This window comes from Balaenoptera borealis, assembly GCF_965194805.1.
Source record: "Balaenoptera borealis genome assembly, chromosome: 13".
In the NCBI taxonomy this organism is placed as follows: Eukaryota; Metazoa; Chordata; class Mammalia; order Artiodactyla; family Balaenopteridae; genus Balaenoptera; species Balaenoptera borealis.
Window position 1 is genome coordinate 56,987,840 of NC_138870.1, and position 16,661 is coordinate 57,004,500.

The window sequence follows — 16,661 nt, forward strand, 5'->3', positions numbered from 1 at the left end:
ACTATGGAGAGGGTGCCAATGAACAGCAAAGAGAAGAAAAATGAAAGAGACTGGTGACTCCATCTTGACCACTGCTGGGTGGTCACATTGTTAATTTAGTAAATGGGAAAGCTTATGGTAAAAAGTGCTTTATAAATCAGCAGGATTTAGTTGTTACTGTTACTATTTGTATTGTAGTCCCTTGAGTGGTCCTCTATTTCTGAGAGCAGATTAAAAATAAGCAGCCCTAAACTCTAGTGGGTATAAATTCGGAGAAAACTCAGCAGGGATTTTTTTTTTTTTTTTTTAATATGAGGGTTGTTTAAAAAATGAGTTAATGGCAGCCACAGAAACATACTCTTTGACAATCTGCAAAGTCTGAGTCGTTCTGGGATGGCTTCGCTGCAGGCCTCGCTGAGGGAAGGAAGCCAGCTTTCAGGGTGTGATGACCTTGACATGTTTAAACTCATCCAGCTCACTCAGAATCAAGACATATGCCTAGCATGCTAAACTAGCAAAGGGAAATGAAGCATCGTTTCATCTGTCCTCCTACAGAAAAAAAAAGAATTTATTTTGAAAGAGTTTTTAAAACTGTCCATCACCGGACTAAGGACGATGCCCAGGAGACCCTCTGAGTCGGTCAGCTGTACCCTGTGACCAGGTGAGACGATGAAAACCTGCAGATATGGGAAAGCCCTGGCTCCTTCCACACACAGAAGCAGACCTACTGTGCCCATGGACGCGTACGCTACTGTAAAACCATATCAGGCGCCATCCCTCAGGACTGCGCATCTTCTTCCAAAACTTGTATCGTTTCATTAAGTCAATCCTCTTCCAAAACTTGTATTGTTTCATTAAGTCAAAAAATACTCATTTAGCAATGACCATATGCAAGACTGAGTTAGGTACTGTTGGAAATGCAAAGGAAGGGGTTATGAAACCCTTTTTCAAGAGCTTAGAGTCTGGTCCAGGGTTTCTCACCCTCACACTGTTGAGGTTTCTTTGCAGTGGGGGCTGTTCTGTGCTTTGCAGGATTTTTAGCAGCATCTCTAGCCCCCACCCACTATAGATGCCAGTACTACCCTCCTCCCTCCCTCCGTTCTAATTGTGACCAGCAAAATCATCTCCTGGTATTTCTCCATTGCCTGGGCAATGTCACCTGGGGTCAAAATCGCCTCTGTTTGAGAAGCACTAGTCTAGTACAAATGATAAAACATGTACATAAATAACACTAAGATAGTCAATGATGGACAAGAAATACAGATAAGTGCTATGGACGATTACAGCAAGTAAAGATTTCTTTTGGTTGCAGGCTTCCTGGAGAAGAAAGCATTTACAAGAAAGTCTTGAAGAATTCCTAGAATTTAGAAATAGAATGAAGAGAAGGGCAGCCCATGCTGAGGGAACAGGAGATACCAAGGAATGGAGGCATGGACGGCATAGTTAGCCTGTAGGAAATCATGTCAGATGGGGTATCGGGGCAGTTCCTGGAAGGTCACTTACCTCTGATTAACAAGGGTTTATTCTGTGCTTCGGTTCTGATGGGGACATTCCCCTAGGAATAAACTGTGGGTCAGAGGTATTGGAGTTGGGAGGATATTGAGAGCTGGACTGTAGTGTTGGCCTGGGTAGTGGGTTATTAAGAGTCTAGGAGACAGTGAGTGGCAGGGTTAGGAGAATACAGACCTGCCAAAAATTTAAAAGGTAAACTTAAAGTTTAGGATTAAAAAGAAAGAGGAATCAAATATGACCCAGCTGTTTGGAGCTTGGTGGTATTATTAATAGAAATGGAAAGTGTTAGAGAAAAGCAGAGGTAGGATTACTCTGTAATGGCCTGTATGGGAAAAGAATCTAAAAGAGTGGATATATGTATAAGTGATTCACTTTGCTGTACACCTCAAACTAACAACACTGTAAATCAACTATATGCCAATAAAAATTTAAAAAATTTTTTAAATAAAAAAAAAAAGATTAGAGGAAGATAAATTAATTTGGGCCACACTCCATTTGAGATGCTCGTGGGCTACTCTAGTGAACAGATTCAAGAGAGAGGTAGAGATCCACTTCTGGGTTTGGGAGGGAGATCAGAGCAGGAGAATTTGGGGATCAGATCCTCTTACAGCTTTTTTCTCCTGTCTCCTGCTGCTTCTTACTTTCCTTTTTCACCTCCTCTTTCCACCTCTGAATCTGTGGTTGACACCTGTTACTTCTCTCTATATATTAGTTCTTTGAACGATAACGGTAGTAGTAATAACAATAACAACAGCTGTCATTGATTAAGTGACTATTCTGTTTCAGGCAAGGAACAGTTGCCTCCTGCTGGTCTTTTCCTCTCCCCCAGCAACATGCCCCATCAGCTGATCCAGCCCACCAACCTCCCTTATTCCTGAGAAAATGCCTTGTTTGTGTTGTCTCTCTCATTTAATCTTAATAATCCATGCAAGGGCAAAATTATCATTCCCATTTTCAGGTAAGAAAATAGAGGCCCAAAGATATTACATTGGTTTCTCTGACCCCCAGCTGGTAAGTGACATAGGCCATGTTCACACACTGATCACACACTGAGATGACTCTCTTTCCACTGCAACAAGCGTAAACAAATGACCACCCAGAGGCCAAATCCAGCCCCTACTCGTTTTTCTATCCCCTGTGAGCTAAGAATGGTTTTTACATTTCTAAATGGTTGAGAAGAGAATCAAAGAAGAAGAATATTCTATGATGTGGGAAAATTATGTGAAGTTCACATTTCAGTGTCCATTGACAATATTTTCCTGTGACCCAGTCATGCCCATTTGTCTGTGTTGTTGATGGCTGCTTTTGCCCTAGTGTGGCGGGCATGTGTCTAGATGTGACAGAGACATATGACCCACAAAGCCAAAAATATTTACTATTTGGTCCTTTACAGAAAAGGTTTTCCATCCCCTGCGCTGCGATATACTGTTCTGAACACTTCATCTAATCTATGGATTCAACTCTCACCTCTGTGCGCGAACTCTCACGTTGGGAGGAAAAAGAAGGAGGTGGTAAGGCAGCCCTCATTCCTCCAACTTATATAGTCCTGCTATATAACTATCTAGTCCTGCTAATGGTCCTGCCAATAAAGTCCCAACAACCCTACGCAGGTAGGAGACACAGTACCTGTGTCAAAAAAGTGACAGAATATGAAGCGTGAGAGTAAATGAAGTCAGCCACATTAATTGTGAAACACAATTCAGTGTGTCTGTATTTTTCCTGAGGTACTGTAAAAAAAAAAATCAAATATTTTTAAGATGCAAAATAAAAACCTATAAAATCTATGATTACTGAGAAGAGAAATCTTTCCATAAAGTTGGAGGGGGTAACAGATTCTTTGAGGGCTCCACACCTAGCACAGTACTTGTTACATTGTAGGTCCACAGTAGAAACTCAATCAATATTTGTTGAAGAATGAATGAGTGGATGGATGCAGGCAGGAGGGGCTAAACCAATACAAAAATCAGCATAAGAGAAGAGAATATGTAGAAGGTGGATCTTCATTTTCTAAGGGTTGAGGGAGGCTGGGGGCTGGAGGTGAGCTGACGGGACATAAGGGCAGGACAAGCAGGAGGCAGTGATGAGCTCAATATTCCAACAAGAACATTAATATTCCAGAGTTTCTGAAGCTTGCCTCCCAGATGCTGAGCCTGACTCTGAATTCAGCTTCTAATTTTTCGTTTCTTTATTTTTCCTGGTCTTCCTCCACACTGAAGACAATTTGTTCACAATTTTCTGCAAATGAGATGACAGAATGGGGTGCATATTCCCAAGGCACACACTTGAAAAACTGCCTCCTCTCAAGTTTCAGGTTTATTCTGAAGCCATTTTCGGGTCTGGCCCATCATATTAGCTTCAGAGATGCACCACAAATGTGAGTTAATATTGTGGCGGTTTCATTATTGCCCTCAGCTGCCCATTTTAATAACTGTAATTTTCTAATACATTTATTTATTGTTTATTTTCCTAAAGAAAATTTTAATCTTTTGGGAGAATTCACTTAAAAAAAAAAGGACGGGAATCAATTCATTTGTGAGGCATTGCCCTGCACTTAAATATGGGTTGCTCAGACAGCCCGTGTGAGGTACAACACACTGGAATCCATGTCACCTAGACATATTGACAAGGCTTTCTCAAATATATCTTCTACCCCCTTTCTAATCTATTATCTTTCTTTGCCTTCGCCCCTTCTCTTTTGGTTTCTTTTTCTTCTGTTTTGCTTTATCTCCTTAATGAAGTGACACTGTTATTCATATTTGCATCCCTCACATAGTAGTTGCTCAATAAACGCTTGAACTAGTGAATGTTTTGCTCTTCCTTTTTACTCTCTTTTGCTCTTCTCTTTCCTCATACTTTGCCCTTTCTGCTCAGAGGGAACAGTACACATCAAGTCACAACTATAGACCCCTCTAGAACTTTGCATAAGAACTTTGCCCCAGCACCCCTTAGTGTCATCGTTTTCATTACACCAACCTTCTCCCTGGTGTACCCAAGTTTCCTAGTTTCTATTCCTAAACTGACACTTCACAGTATATGTTCTATGGAGCACAGTCATGAGAAGTTAATTTGTCCAAAGCGACAAAAAATCCATGGCCACCTTATTTTATTTAAATGTTTTACCAAGTATTTCTCAAAGTCTTTGAAATTTGATTTTTCAAAGCCTTTATGTGCCAGTAAGAATCTCCAACAGCAGGTAGAGAATGCAGTACTTTTCAAATGTTTGACCAGAGAATTTATCTCCCTCCTCTCTCAGCCCAGAACTTCTCACAGAGACACACTTGCAAAGTGCTCCCCAACCCATTTGGCAAACATTCAGGACAGGGTACACTTCACTTAGGATGCAGGCATCTGCTGGACAAGGTTCATTCCCTGCACAGAGAAGGGACTGAGATTGATATAGAAATTTGAGAAGAGAATTAATATTTATTGAAGATCTACTCAGTTGCAGACATCATGCTAGGGACTCTGATAATATTAATAATTATAACAAAAATATACATTGACATGTTTTATCTCATTTAGTATGTATCCCTTCATTAATACCATGAGGCAGATACTATTCCCTTCATTGTATAGATGGTGAAACAGTGGCTCAGTTGGTTGACTTATCCATGGCCCACAAGCTAGCAAGGAGCAGACCTAAAATTCCAGCCCACATTTTGTTTGAAATGAAACCAAAGCCGGAACATTTTTTCTTACACTGACGACTTGAGAAACTGTGGCAACCATCAGCCAATCTATCTCATATGTAATAGTGAAAATAGGCACAAACACAATTAAGAAAGTAGTCTTAGACAAATAGTGGACAAGGAGTTGGAGAATCAGGCAGGACTACTGGGTATGGTTGTTCAGGTTGTGCACTGCACCATTTGAGTGAAGTCACATGAATGGCACTCTCTACAAGAAAGAGTGCAGTATTCAATGTCAGCAGACATATATGCCAGCTCTGGGAAAGGTAGCCAGGTACCATAGTACTTTGAGTTTCAGATGCAAATGTAAATTTTGAGCAAGAACTCAGGACAGAATAATAACCAGTTTTAGGAAAACAATATGTTATATGTGAAAATGCACTAAAAACATATGAGAAACTTGGATATAGTGCAGATTGGCCAGAAAGAGCTGATACTTTGAGATAAAGCAAAGATCTAGCAGGGAGTCACTTTGCCACTTTCATAATAATCATGTTCCTAATATCTGTGGATTTACTCCCCTTCCCTTTTTCCTTTATTTTTTACCAGCTTCTGTCTTTAAGAGTTTCCACTTAAGCTGCTGTGTTCTCCACTGATGGCTGAGCTGGTCCTGACTGGGGCAGAAAGAGATATCAGTAACCTCACACACATTATCTGGTAGAGTCTGAATGTGATGCTTTGGCCTTCAACCCAGGTCCAGTGTGCCAGGATTAGCCTCTGAATCCCAGCCTCTCTCTTCTCCTGCCACATTGGCCCAGTCATACAACAGGTTGTCTGTGTCCAAGACCCAAATTCCTTGCTGAGACCGGCAATCTGCTGTGAAAACCAGATTTCTTATTAGGTTTTGTCCTCAGTGAGCCCTCACCTAACTTCTGCAGGAGACTGGAAGATTACTGGCCAAGATTTCCATTGTGCATATTGGAAAACACACAAGCTTTGGTGTTAGACCCTCCTCGGTACAAATTCCAGCCTTGTCGCTTACTAGCTATGTAACCTAGGGCAAGTTACATAACCATGTTGGACTTTACCTTTCTCATCTGTGAAAGGAGCACACTGTGGACTCCCTCACGTGAGTTAGATCATCTATAAGGGCTCGGATGACTCTTCCCTTTCTTCTCTGAGGAGGACTCATGGGGTAGGTATTTGTTAGGATGTTTTTCATTGCAGAGAATGGTTACTCAACTCAAAGTTATTCAGACAGTGAGGACATTTATTGGCTCATACAAAAAGGAATCCAGCCTCAAGGTTGGTCGATCCTACCATTTAATTGTGTCATCAACAGCTTAGGTTACCTCTATCTCTTCACACAGCCATCTACAAAGAAGACTTCATCCAAAGGTGAATTCTCTACTTGGTAGTGTGGTGGCTTCGAGTAACAATCGGTGCCATATGCTTTTCCATTCACTTTTGGAGGAGGGTGAGGAGAGAGAGAGAGATCTTTGAACCTGAGCTTTGGAACCCAAGTCCTTCCAATTCATTTGCTTGGACCAATTTTAGTCATAACAATTATTGATGCAAAAATTGCCTGATAGGGAAATGTTAGATACTGACTGGTCTAAGTTCCTGAACCATCACTGGTCAATGGATTACCATGATTGACTAAGGCCAATAAGGGCCATTCTCAACCCTAAATGCTCTGGCTTTTGGTTTCAAACAAGATGTGGGCTGAAATTCTAGGTCTGCTCCTTGCTAGCTTGTGGGCCATGGACAAGTCAACCAACTGAGCCACCGTTTCACCATCTATACAATGAAGGGAATAGTATCTGCCTCATGGTATTAATGAAGGGATACATTTTTTCCTTAGATTCTACAGGGTGAAAAACCCTGAGCTTCAGTTCAGATCCCTACTCTGGCGATTACCAGTGGGGTTACCATTTCTGAACTTCAATTTCCCCATCTAAAAATAGGAGATAAAAATAGTACCCATCTCATTAGCTGGTTTCGAGGATTTGGTCAAATAAAATTTGTGAGGCTCTTAGCACAGAGCCTGGCAGGTGTGTTATTGTTATTAACAGTACCAGGAACACCTACAAATTCTAGACGTTATTTTTACTGTCTATGCCTAGAAATGCAGTGCCACTTCCTGTAAGATTCGATTGTTATCTGATTGCTGGATTCCTGCCATGGGCCCCTCTGCACCAGGTTGGCTGATTCGCATGTGAATGCTTTATACCCTCTTTATATTATTCATCTGACTGTTCAGCTACTCATGAGGAGTTGACTAGATTGGTCCCTTCCCCCCCCCCCCACGTCACTGGCCCATCCAATCTAGATTTATACCTCTTCCCTGAGGACATAGGATATTGAAATCCCTGCTTGCTTTGTGGCATAGCAAACTCATATTTTGATAATTTTCTTGGTAACCAAGAAATGATGAATGATACACATGGCCAACTGGCTGGGCAACCAGGGTCTTCTATCTTATACTGGCATCGAATAAAAAATGTCTTCTACGGTTCTGATTGCTAAGATGCCGACTACCCAGAATTGAAAATTTCTGTTTGACACTTGCTTTTAAGCTAGACTTGCTTTAGTAGCATCCCAACCAATATCATTACTGCATCTCTTATCATCCCATCTCTTCCAGAGATGGATATCACACATCCTCAGGTGTTTTTAAATTCCCACAGGTTTTACTCCTTAAATAAGGTTCTTCCTCTTCTGGTATGTCATTGTTATCCAGAAATATTAAATCCTATTTCTTCCACTTGCTTTGATAACATGAACAATTCTTTTCAATCTACCCAGTTATATTCTGAAAGGTGTAATGAACTCTGTGGGTTTGCAAATTTTCGTATTTTAATTTCTGATCCTTTCTTCCTCTTTCTTGCTCCTCACCGTGGAAGACTGGGAGTGACATACAATGTGCAGTCCTTTAAAAATGTCTACTATGCTTGTAGTGATGAATAGCTCGTGACAACGGCTCTTGGCTGTTCAAAAGATTGCAAGAGGAAGCTGGTGGCTAGTCCGCTGTGAAAGTCCAGGAGACCCAGAGGCTACAGTGGCAGTTTCATGCTGGCCTGTGGATAGGCGTAAAGGTTACAAACAGATGGTCACTGGAGTTAGAAGCAGATATTTTCATTTTCAAAATGGCAGACACAGCACCAGGACCCTACTGGCAGCGTACCCCATCACAGTGGGAGAAACCAGAGCTCGGTGGCAGGCTCTGGCCTCACAGGGAGAGGAGTAGTGTGCGCTACCAAGGGAACATTTGGGAGGGTGGCCCTCCCCTCTCCCGGGCCCTGAGCACAGAGGTGCACTGCTGGCTGAGACCTACATCTGGGAGGGTGATGGCCCACAAAGAGGCCACAGATTGTGGCCAGAAATGGTGTCAGACAAATGTTGGAAAAAAGTCCTCCCCATCCCCAGAAAGATGTCTTAAGGGATGACACTTCCTACTTGTGTATTTGAAGGAGAAAGAACAAAATCTAGGTGACAGATACTGCTGCATTAATAGAGGACCAAAGGGAGAGGGGGATTTATTCGCTCGAACGCGTTGGTGTTACCGTCCTCGTTTTATACTGTCTGGTGTGCAGCTGCCCCTAGGAAGGGGGACGGCCGCCTGGAGTCCAGCACCGTCTAGGAGAATCACAGCCGTGCACTTTGATAAAGAAAAGAAAGAGGGAACTGAGCACAGTTAGGGTAGCTGCATGTGCTTACGCACACTCCGGTGCACGTGAGGCCAGGGGCACAGGCACACCGCTCAAAAGGGGACAGCGTAGAAGATGCAACCCTTGAGGGAGGAAAGAAGCGTGACCCCCTTACTTGGCTTTCTTTCAGGCTGGGATGTTAGAAGCCTTCTCTCTCCTTGCAGATTGAAATCTCTAAACATTCCAGTACCTCGTCTCTGGCATTTCTGCCCCCAGGGTCTTTGCTTAAAGGATTTTGCTGCTTATCTCACTGGCTCCTGATGGTACACAGCCCCTGTCTGCTCACGTGGGCACCAGGGCTGAGCTTCTGTGACTCCTGCCCTCCGGCCACTGCAGAAGCTATAAGCCCTCAGGAGAGGGTGAAAAGATCAAAGGATGCGTCTCTGAAGTTGTGAGAATCTGGGGCTTACGGGGAACCAAGCTTGATTTACACTGAAGCTTTGCTGGGATCATTTCCCGCTGACATATTCAGGATGCTGGCGGAGGCTTCCACTTGCCCTCTTCATTCGCAGTGGAGCTATTTCAGAAGTTAATTAACCTGGGTTATTTCCCTCCTTTGGAACTCCAGATGGGCTGAAAATTTGCCTTTTAAAAATGACCCACATCCTGGGAAATGGCGAAAACAAACCCTCTTCCATTTTTATTTTGGAAGGCTCATTTTTTTCTTTAAACAACTCACTTAATAATTACTAATTTACCTCTACCACATTTAGATTTGTTAATACATATTTTTTAATTGCCTATGTTGTGCAAATTGCTATGTTAGGCACTTTGAAGACACAGAGAAGTGGAAAACCCAGTCTTTGACCTCAAGGAATTTGCAGTCTTGGTGTGATTATAAAACCTGAAATGAAAATTGATGCAACATTTTAGATTATGTGAAAAGTCCCAAATGACTGGGATAAGCGGTAAATGCTCTGAGAATTTCTGAATCACATATTCCCTTTCTGTCACCTTGCTGTTTGGAGTTAGTGTGGTTCTGAACCCTGCGTTCACCAACCCTCACTGTGTGACCTTGGACGAGCCTCTTGCCCTTTCTAAACCTCAGTTTCTTCTCTTGCAAAAAAAGGGGGGAAATAATATAAACTTCTCAGGAGTTGAGGGGAATTAAATAATTTCATGTATAAGAAGCTTTCAGCATGGTGTCTGGCACATAAAAGGTGCTGAACAAAAGCTGTTATAATTGTTAAACCCTTGGCAATTTTATTTGCTCCTCAGCGCTCTGAGCAGGCCGATGGTTGAAAGCTCCCAGACACAGGCCCCATGATTAGTACAGCACTTGGTTTTCAGGCTTTTTAATGCTACCTGGGGCAAAGGATCTGGGAAAATGTTTAAATTCTGAGTATCCCTTGCTTCCTACTCCCTCCATTCTTTAATCCCTAAAATAAATGTGGGGTTAGGGAATCTGACATACAGTTGACCCAAGGCTTCACCTAATGAAGTGCCCCAGACCCTGGACAGCTGTTGGGAAGGACAGAGTCATGGGGGAGGAGCTGCATTCAAAATCTAGAAAGGATATTCCATGAAACCAGCCCCAATCCCTGCTTGCAAGGAGGGAGTGATTCAAGAGGAGGAATGTACAGGGATTCCTATGTCTTACTTAGGACAGGTTGCCATGTTATATTTCTTTCCCTTAATTTAGTAGGAAGCATCTGACCACAACTTTAGTTGGTGCTGATGCCTCAGGAATAGGGCCTGTGAGGATGGAGGTTTCCAATGCTGGTACATATACACAGGTAAATGCCCACTTCTATGTTTTAAAACTTCCCTAAAACTCCCCACCAGCGTTGTGTTCAGAGCTGGGCCTACTGAGTAATGGCCCCAGGGGAAGATTTCATTTTGCTTTTAGCAGGTTTTCTCCCAGTGGGGTAGGCAAGTAGATGGTCCTCTCTCATGGGCCAGCTTCCCTCCCTTGACCCCAGGACACCCAGCAGGAGCAGGTGGGAAGACAGACAGCTTTGGAAAGCTGACTCTGTCTGGGCTTTCCATGTTGCTCCACTGAAAGCTACTGTGGAAAAGAGCACAAAAGTCTGAGCTCTAACAATCCCTCAGTTTCAAAAATGTATCCGCCTGTGAAATTGTTTCCAGGCCGCAGGGTTTTCTGTCCAGCTCTTCCCAGGCCCTGAGCACCAAAGCCAAGCGTTAGGAGGACAGAGCTCCCGCCCGGATTCTGGAGACTGCTGTTCTCCCATCAGGCTCATGACTGTGTTTACTGGGACTTGTGCTTATATTCAGGGCTGCTTTATGAGCATTCACCATAAGGCCCCTCACCTGGGGGCCAGAAGGGCATTTCGTATTATTGTAGGACACCAGCGTACACCACCCCAAAATAGGCCTCTAGACATAAGGATTGTTTTGAGAAAGAGCAGACAGAAGAGAAGCTCTGAAAAACAGAATAAAAGCTGCCCTTTTGTAAGGACAATTTATACTTGTAAAGGAAATATCCATTTGTGAGGGGGTCTCGCTGTCTGGACCAGGAAGAGAAGGCTGGCTCTAAGTCAGAAGAGGCTTATCCGTGGAGAAGGCACAGGCTGCGATCTGTGTAACGAAGTTTACCCTGTTTGCCGTGTCACTGTTCTTGGTCACCTTCCCACCCCTGACCTGCCCCCACAACAGTCCTTTCTTTGATGCAGCAGAAGGTGGTATTTCAGCCTGAATTCTAAGCCACCTCCTTGAGTTACTCATTTCCCTCGGTGTGTCCCATGTATGTGAGATATACATGTGAATAAATTTCTCTTCGAGTTTTTCTCTTGGTAATCGGTCTTTTGTTCCAGGGGCCCTGGCCAATAACTTAGAAAGGTAGAGGAAAAATTATTTTTTCCTACCCTGCAGGGTCAAAGTCATGAAGCACCTTTCATTTAGATGTCTAACATGCTCTCCAAATAAACTTCTAGCCAGAGATGAGGGGATCCAAGGACAAGGCTGAAACCCACACCAGACATAGGGTGTGTGTGTATGTGTCTGTGTGCACACAGAATTCTATGAATTTCTTGCAAACAGAATATATTACATTGTATGGGGGGGTGGTTAAAGGTATTAAATTGTTAAATGCCAATATTTAAATCATACAACTTTTGTAACCTTGATTTGGTCTCCCTCCCCCCTTTAAATATAGTACGGTTATAGTCTCCAAATTTGAGAGTGACTTATTTTTTTTGATTTTCCAGAAGTTTTTAAGGTATTTTAAAAATTATACTCTTTTTTTTTTTTTTTTTTTAAATTATACTCTTAACAGTAAACTCTTACAAAGATGTTTTATGATTACATCATAACAAGCAATTGTTTACTGGGACAAAGAAGATATGCTAAAAGACAAATGAATTATTATAATTAAATATGCACAACTTATTGACATTTTTCTTAAGACAAAAAGACTGGGATATATCCACTGAAGTCTAGGCATTCTGCCATCACTTCTGTTACCAACTGGAGTCAAAGTTTTAAAATTCCTGTGATCTTGAATGTCTTGTTAAGTGTTAGAGGACTTTTGTTTTATCTTTTAGCCACTAGATTTTTCTAGAAAAATTCACCTGCTTTATATGAAGAACACACCAGAGGGCCACTTGCAGTATAATGAAATCCAAGTTCATTTCCTACTTTTTCCCAGCATTTGAACTTTTCAGGAGTAATGTATTCTTCAACCTTAAGGTGGCGCTTTGTTGGCTGCATATATTGTCCTAAAGTCAAAAGGTCCACATCTGCCTCACGAAGTGCTTTCATCATTGCATATACTTGCTCGTCATTCCCACCTAAAACCCAACATTATAGGTGTTTTAGAAATAACATCAGGTCGAACTTCCTTGGCATGTTTCAGTACACGTAGAGACTGGTCAAAATTGGCCTGGGGATCATGAACTTTCCTCTGTAGTTCTGGAACTGTTTCTACATTATGTGCATACACATCTAATCCTGACAGAGCAACTTTTCCTATTGCTTTAAGATCTCAGAAATCAGGGGGGAGACATTCCACAAGGATTGTCGGATTCCTTTCCTTTAAATAAGGCACAGTCTTTGCAAAGCGCTCAGCTCCTCCATCAGGCATATCATCTCGATCCACAGACGTCAGGACTACATAATCCAGACCCCACTCTGCAATTGCCTTTGCAGTATTGTAGGGTTCATTGGCATCCAGTGGAGGTGGATTTCTTGCAGTCTCAGCAGAACAAAACCTACAACCTCTTGTACATGTGTCACCCATCAACACGATTGGGGCAGTGGCAGTGGCATATTCTCTGCCTCCCCAACACTCTCCAATATTGGGACACTGAACTTCCTCACACCCTGTATGGAGATTTAAATTCTGCATTGTATTTTTCAGTTTATTGTAATTTTTCCCCATGGGAATCTCTGTCTTTAGCCATGGAGGTAGTCTTAACCGTTCTCCTTTCTGGCATTTTACGCCTCCTTTATATTCATCCCAGGCGTTCTTGTCTGCTAGATCACCAGATACAAAATCTTGAAGGTCTGGTCCATTCTGTAAAAATCCCTTTTTTTTTTAATCTGGCAAGGAACTTACTTGAGTGGACTGCATAAATATCTTCCAAATACCCAGGGGCCCGCGGTGCGGACTGCACTCCCGCAGCATAGAGACATACCTCTCTTTTTTTTCTAGCAGGGCCAAGGGATCACTAATTCCCAGGAAAAGAGAGATGGAAGAAAAAAGAGAGTGACCTATCTTTAAACGGCCTGGGTATGCACCAAAAGTTGCAGTGAGCTTTAATTATGCTGACTATAAACCAAAAATATATGGTACACAGTATGACAAATACAAGGATATTTATGGCAACAAGAGGGCAAATTGATAGAAATTGGAACTGTTTTGGAAAATCTGGAAGGAATGTTGTCATAAGTATGGAAATTTCTCCTAGTAAGTGTAGGTCACTCTATGCCACCCAGGAAGAGTCCTGGTCATCTTTTTCCTCAGCATTGACAGACCATTTTGGTCTCTTGAAAATTACGTAATTTCACATTTCTCCATTCCTCACATTACATCAGACACAATGGATACAGAAGCAACTCGAATATTGTTTGGTTCTCTTTAATGCTAATTACTATTAGTACTGGACTGTACTCATGGACATAGCTATGGTCTAGAGTGTTAACCTTTGAATTTGCACAACCTCAAATCTCAGAGACTAGATCTAGAGGTAACTAGAAATCTGTGAAGTGTTGACTTTCTTACATATACTTAACCCAAACACTAGTGCAGAGGGCTGTTTAAAAACAGCTCCCTGAGATGAGGGCTGGAGTGTTTGCCCCTTAAGTGTGCGGATCTGAGAGTTTGGCTCTGAGAGGTGTTTTGGAAATATTTGAATTGGCCTGAATTCCCATGTTCGAGGCAGAACTGTGGGCCCTCGATATGGATTGTTTGTTGTGGTTGCAGTTGCCAACACTGCTTCTCAAAATTTAAGAGACGTGTCAGTCAGTGGTGATGCTATTCTCATCTTTTGTGTATGCTAGAGAAAAGGACATCCCCAGCGGTGGACAGGCTTGAAAGCAAGTGTGGTGTGTGTTTGTAGTGAGGAGAGAATGGAAGGCCGGGGCGGGCGGATCACTACCAGACTGATGGAGAGCTCTTTGGTACTTTCCAGAAAAAATGCCCCCCCTCCCAAGAAAACAATAGATCAACCTCAACCATGAGCTCTGCTGAGATGCCTTTCACCAAAGGAGCTACTTCTCTTTGTTGAGGGAAAGTGCAATTTTACAAAGCTGCTGACTCCAGTTGGTGCCCAAGTCAGTCCCTAACTATGACCCACTATGAGCAGATCTCTGTGGGTCTCCCAAGGTGGTCAGTGAGCTGAAACCAACATTTCAGAAGATCAGAGACCAAAGGTCCAGCCCTAGGAAGTAAACTGTATGATTATATATTCTGGGAAAAGATAGACTGAGTCTGTGGATAATAATAATTATATAACTGAAGAACCAAAAGGAAAAGAAAAGGGAGTTGATTTATCCCATTACAGACTTAGTGCCTACTAGTTAATATGATTTGATTTCGTCTCTCCTTTAGTCTTCCCTGCCCTCCGCAGGGTTATTTGCCAAAGAGTGAATCATGACATGCACTGGTGTCTGACGAAAATTAGAGAAGACCTAATCACCTCATGAGATAGAAATCATGATCATGAAAATTAGAGAAAACCCCTCTCTGAAAGGCTCCTCAGGAGATGCAAAGAGCTGTAGTTGAGATGATTTCAATGTCATACTCCTTTTCCCTCTCACTCTCTAACTCTCAAATTTCTAGAGAACATTCCCTTAACAGTGGTCAAATAGTAATAATAATAATGGTAACGATAAAGAAGAAACAGATAATAATGACTTGTGGCTGAAAGAAGCCTGAGTACTTAAAAAAAAACTGAACCTGCTGAACAACTTCAGCTTTGCCTCCTATGAGCTGCTGTCTTGTAGCAGGATTAAAAAAAAGAAAAATTGCATGATGTAGTTACTAATTATATAACTTGAGAATGAGACACTAGGACATGTATCCAGTCTCTATTACTATCCTAGAGAGAATCAGAACACTGAATTCTAGTAGTGAATGTATCATGTAGAGTGCTACATCAGCTCTTCAAAGGAAAGCATAATTTCTAGGGCTGAGGAAGAAGCAACTAAAATCACAGTTTACATGGAACCGTTTGATCACCGTCTAGGTTAAAATGAGTCTTCTGGTTTCGTTGTTGCTATTTTTCTTTCTTTGCCATGCTGGTGGCTTACTGACTCTGTGTGTGTGAGTGTGTGTGCGTGAGTGTGTGTTCAGTCATTTGCACGTTTGTGTCTGTGGCATGCTTATCTAATCATGGCCTACTCAGGGTCATCATCTACAGTCATACAGATCATGCACTGTGCAAACCCCCTGAATAGGGCCGTGATGCTGCGAGTCAAAATCGGGACCATCACCAGGCCTAATACAGGCCCCTAACAGAGAAGAAAAAAGAACTACCCTCATTTCTCCTGTGAGCAGGGGAAGGAGGTTAAGCAGGGACAAAATTCTTAGCTGAGTTGGAAGGGACTTGGTAGAGGGAGTGAGGAATCTTTTGATCTTCAGTGGTAGGTGTGATCTTAAAGAACTGAAGGTAGATGCTTGGGGCCTTACGTAGACATGGTGGTTTCTCTAGCCCTGGGCATTGGCCCAGGAATTTGCAAAGTTCCCAAAGCAGCTATGGAATCAGGTCCTGGCCTGACAGCACTGGGGCCTGAGCGGTGGAAGCAGCCCTCCCTTCTCCTGGGTCAGCTTCCATCTACCTTCCTCTTTGGCCGTGAAAACCCTTTGGTTTTGGCGATGCCACCCCCATCCCTCTGCGTGAGACTGTGGCCGGAGAAACCAAAGAAACTCATCCTTGGCGTTAACTCTGCAATTCTGCACTTAAACTTTTCCCAAACTTTTTATAACCTTATACTTTCTACTAGAACTTTCAGGTGGGGAGAAAAATTCAGGTGGGGAGAAATTTCAGGTGGGGATCTGATTTGATCCTATTTAATTGTTTTGAGGGTCATGTCCAGGCACCAGTATTTTTTAAAAGCTCTGTTGATCCTAACATTTATCTTGGGTTGAGAAAGGCTGTGATGGAGTCAGGGAGTGAGCTGGAGCTGGAATCCAGATGGCCTGCTGGGGGCTCTTTACTTTCTACGTGTCCTCCTGCATTGCTAGTACACCCCCTACGATCCCCTTACTCATCCCAAACCTTTACACAACTCCACTGGGCATCTTTCAACAGGGCTGCTCCAAACCTTCACAAAACTCAATTGAGCATCTTTCAACAGGGCCACTCTTGAGGCTGGAGACCTCTCCTGGCAACCAGAAAAATATGTATGGGAGAAGGTAGCTTGTCTCACT

At 42.6% G+C, this 16,661-nt stretch overlaps 1 pseudogene across 1 annotated transcript; it reads right to left on the reverse strand.

Moving 5' to 3' along the window:
- Positions 1-12,036: 12,036 nt before the first annotated feature.
- LOC309609566 (lipoyl synthase, mitochondrial pseudogene) lies at positions 12,037-16,262 on the reverse strand (annotated as a pseudogene). The gene has a single exon. The product of its transcript is annotated as a lipoyl synthase, mitochondrial pseudogene (transcript).
- Between the last annotated feature and the right edge of the window lie 399 nt (positions 16,263-16,661).